The sequence below is a fragment of the Penaeus chinensis genome, chromosome 8 (assembly GCF_019202785.1).
Source record: "Penaeus chinensis breed Huanghai No. 1 chromosome 8, ASM1920278v2, whole genome shotgun sequence".
Taxonomy (NCBI): domain Eukaryota; kingdom Metazoa; phylum Arthropoda; class Malacostraca; order Decapoda; family Penaeidae; genus Penaeus; species Penaeus chinensis.
This window is the reverse complement of record NC_061826.1, coordinates 23,826,400-23,831,399: the sequence shown is the minus strand read 5'-3', so window position 1 is coordinate 23,831,399 and position 5,000 is coordinate 23,826,400. Positions and strand designations below refer to the sequence as shown.

Genomic DNA, 5,000 nt, shown 5'->3' with positions numbered 1-5,000 from the left:
TACACCGTGTTTGTTGCATAACCGTGCACCAAATCTACCTCGCGTTCTCGGTGCACCACTTTCTTTATCAGTACCATCCACACCCTTCTGCTGCTACTCTTCCCACCCTTCCCCAACTCCATGGGTGCTCTGAACTCTCTCTCCCTTGCTCACAATAGCGACCTAGCCCATTAGCAACATAAGACTAGGCGGAGATGTTGTGAAAGGGGCAGCCAGTGCTTCAAGCTTTTCATGAGCAGCGAACAGGTCAGAGGTTAGAGCAGAGTGTCCACTAAGCCACGCAACGAGGTCAAGAGAACTCACCATGCTTAATGAGGGAGAAGATTTACGTTTATTGTATTTAAGTATATTAATGGGATGGCAAAAAGGGTTACCACACAAGTCAGATAAATTTTGCATATTGACCATATCGGATGTAACTCAACAGATTTTCCGTGTTGAAGCAGTTATCAAAATAAATGACGACAAAGCCTCTATAACACATTATTCCCAACACGAAGAACAAACATACATGGCCCTCAACTGTGCCACAACGAGGTCACCTCTGCCATATTGAGGTCACGTGAACAACAGAACAGGAGAAATGAAGATCACACATGTTTGGGACGATGTACCTTGTATCACCTAAGATATCTCCCTCTATTTCTATTGTAGTCATTCGTGTTTGTGATGTCCTTTTCTTTTCTTTGTCATGTTCTTACTAAATACTCTGTACTGTTCATACATCATCAGGTGCATATCATAGGCTCAGTCTGGAATTAGAAGAAAAAGGATGAGCACATTAGTGGTCAAATTCCTTTAATATTTTTCCTATCCTTTCGCCTCTCTTTTCTTTCCAATTTCCCACACTTTCCCAAACTCTCTTTATTTCCTTCTTCCGTTACGTCTCACATTTGCTTTCTTCTCCGCCACGTGCAATTTCAACGGTGTTCTCTCCCTCTACAGTGGCTGTACAACTAATGGTAAGGTTAGTATGCGTTCGATGTGTTCAACTGATTGCAAGGCGATACTATTTGTAAAAAAAATAACAAGCATAGGCTGTTTCTTCTAGTAACAAAGTATTATAGAGATCTTTTCCGTTCTTTCGTTTCTATTTTTCTGCCTCTTTCGCAACCAGACAATGTTTGGCCTTTGCGAATCCTACAAGCGCCTTTCCTACACTTTTCGAGTTTTCTCTTTTTTGGACTTTTATATTAAACAGTTTTTCACCCATTGTCTGCCTCTCATGAAGAATTCAGCTCAGCAAATTATGGCATCAGTGTCTGCTGCTCGTTTATCATACGGGTACCTCCAAATGCCTACCATTATTTTTGAAGCGTTACGTTATTTCTGGAGATGTTTATCATTGAGTATAGTAACTCTATTCAGTTTTCTGGCTGGGATAGACAGCTTGACAGTGGGGAAAGAGAAACATGCAAAAAGTTTTAAGGTGTCTCTTGTTAAAACTGCTGCACCAAAACAGGAGAGAAAAAAAGATTACACGAACTGACATGGATTCGTTCTTCAGATTCAATGCAAAATTATGTACCATCTAAACCTAGTTTCTCTTTTGTTTAAATGTTTGAGTGTGGTATTACGTTTCTGTAGCTTTTCTCCTGTAATCGTCTAAGAGACAAAAGAATCAAAGCTAATAAGTATCTTTTCTCTTTGTTCAATGATAGGCCCGATGCTCAGAATTGTCTAAGGCGATACCGAGACATCAATACTTGAAAATTGGATAAAGCGATTCCGATGCATCGCTTTTTCTTAGACAGTTATAGCGATACCGATGCCAGTACATGTATCGCCGATACTTTGTAAGTAAGAAATATCCAAACTGATTCATAGATATATGGTTTGCATGTTCGATGTACTGCTACCAATGAGTGCATCAGAAACGTGTTTTTCACACTTGTTTATCATGCGTGGATATTTTAATGGAATATACCTTACCAAGCAATTACACTCGCAACTGACAGTTGCGTTCATGACACTCAGTGCACTTGTTGAGAGTATCTAAAAGCCGTTTATTTATGACACCTGCCTCTTTAACACTTACAGAGCGAGATATACATAAAAGACACAGATAGACAGATAGACAGATATAGATATGTAGATAGATAAAGAGAAAGAAGAGAGAGAGAGAGAGAGAGAGAGAGAGAGAGAGAGAGAGAGAGAGAGAGAGAGAGAGAGAGAGAGAGAGAGAGAGAGATAATGAAAGAGAGAAAGAGTGAGAAGAGAATGAAAGAGAGAAAGAGAGAGAGAGAGAGAGAGAGAGAGAGAGAGAGAGAGAGAGAGAGAGAGAGAGAGAGAGAGAGAGAGAGAGAGAGAGAGAGAGAGAGAGAGAGAGAGAGAGAGAGAGAGAGAGAGAGAGAGAGAGAGATAGAGAGAGAGAGAGAGAGAGAGAGAGAGAGAGAGAGAGAGAGAGCGAGCGAGCGAGCGAGAGAGAGAGAGAGAGAGAGAGAGAGAGAGAGAGAGCGAGAGAGAGAGAGAGAGAGAGAGAGAGAGAGAGAGAGAGAGAGAGAGAGAGAGAGAGAGAGAGAGAGAGAGATAGAGGGTGTATAAGAGAGAGAGAGAGAGAGCCCCCCCCTCATATTCTATACATTTTGAGAAAAACACCTTGGCGAAACCAAGAAAACGATAATGCTATCGAGTAGCTAAGGCGATACCGATGCCAATACAAACACATCAATCGATATGTATCGCCGATGCATGTATCGCCATCTCAGCTACAGAAAGCACTAGATATAATCTTTTTTGATCGATTAACATATTCAGTGAGATCAAAAACGCTTTCCTGTATAATCAATCGATAGAAAAAATAAGAAGGCTGTCATTATTCCACTCCTGTGATAAGTTTAATTCTAGAGTACGTTGAACAGACGGGCTGTGAAGAGGGCGATATTGCTTACGTAATTATTGATTTAATATATACATACATAGTTTTTAGATGGGCCATTATTATTTACAACTGACAGTGTCAGTGGGGATTTTATATTAGCTTTTCCCTTTATCTAATTCCTGGAGATGTATTTGCTCGATAAAGTAACAAATTACATCGAACATTACTTCTTACCAAGGCCATAGAACCATGCAACCTCTTCCATCAGTTAATGCATTCATATTCCTAAAGAACTATTGTGAGACCAAGAGAGAAAACGTGACCATAAAAGAAACGGACCATTACTAACAAGCTCATTATCATGCCACAAGCATGAGGATTTGAAACTATTACCAAAGAGTACAACACAAGTATTAGATAATGTATGTACTGTATCGACACACGCACGCAAGCACGCACACGCACTCTTGCACACGCACACACACATAGGCACACACATGTATGTTTGAATATATATGTCTATGTATATGTATATATATATATATATATATATTATAGATACATTATTTATTTCAGTGCCAACCCGGTCCAGCTATCACGCCCCCCCCCCCCCCCCACACACACACACAGACACACACACACATATATATAAATATATATATACATATATATTTATACACACATCTGATTTTTTATATATAAACATGTACATATGCATATATAAATATGTACATATGTACATATATATATATATATATGTGTGTGTGTGTATGTGTGTGTGTGTGTGTGTGTGTGTGTGTGTGTGTGTGTGTGTGTGTGTGTGTGTGTGTGTGTGTGTGTGTGTGTGTGTGTGTGATGTATATGTATATGTATATGTATATATATTATATATTATATATATTATATATGTATTGTATATATATCATACATACATATATATATTATAAATATATCATATATACATATATATGTGTACATACATATATATATATATATATATATATATATATATCTGTATATATCTGTATATATATTATATATTATAAATATTATATATGTATTGTATATATATATATCATACATACATATATATATATTATAAATATATCATATATATATATATATATATGTATACATACATACATACACATACACATATGTTTATAGAAATGCAGACACACGTGCGAGTGTGTGGGCGATACGAATACACGCGTTAACTGGTGCACCTTGCGAAGTACAAGAACAAGACTTGGTAATCTCTGAAGTGCAGTATCCTGATAATTACATAACACTGTAGTCTTCTTACCAATTACTGAAATCTTGTTTCCTTTATAATAGCATCAATCACAAAACTGTTCGCCCGAACAGGGACTTGAACCCTGGACCCTTAGGTTAAAAGCCTAATGCTCTACCGACTGAGCTATCCGGGCTCCGTACTGCATTGAACACAAAATTCGATATTATTCGTTTCCTTTCGAAAACAAACATATTCAATCATTGAAGGAAAATGTTAGCCTACGCTCTGTTAAAATGGGGTTCTAAGTCTATTTCATCATCACATACTTACCGATGCACTCTTATTTTTTTGCTAATCATTAATTTTGTTGTCGCAGTCACTGTTAGTCTCTGATTAATAATAATATTCTTATTATTATCTTCATCATCACTATGGTGGTGGTGATGGTGATGATGTTGATCATGATTATCATTATCGTTATCCTCCCATTGTTATTATGATCATAATCATTATACTATGATAATCATCATTGTCATTGCTTTTATCATTATCATTTATCATCATTTCCATCATAATCATTTACATTACACAAGGTTCGTAACATATATACAGATATTTAACAGTCTTGTACCGTCGTAACCACAGTAAAAATTTGACAATGAAAATTACCATTATCATTACGCACTTCGTAAGCGCTATAATTTAAGACGAATAATCCGTCGTCACAGTTTCTAACGCTACTTCTGTTTCACTGCCTGCATCACTGAATGGTGATGCAGCTCTGGATACAGAACAAAATGCGAAGTAGCTGTTCTTGAGTGGTGGCCCCAGAGGTGATAACGAAGCAGAGCTGACCAAAGGGTTGAGGACCGATTGCGCTTGTCTATGGGAACGCTAGATAGAGACAAGCTGTCGTGACCAACAAGGCGTCGGACCATTAGG

At 37.7% G+C, this 5,000-nt stretch overlaps 1 non-coding gene across 1 annotated transcript; it reads right to left on the bottom strand.

Moving 5' to 3' along the window:
- Positions 1-4,178: 4,178 nt before the first annotated feature.
- On the bottom strand, positions 4,179-4,251 carry Trnak-uuu. Its single transcript has one exon. It is a non-coding gene; the product is annotated as a tRNA-Lys (tRNA).
- Positions 4,252-5,000: the final 749 nt, after the last annotated feature.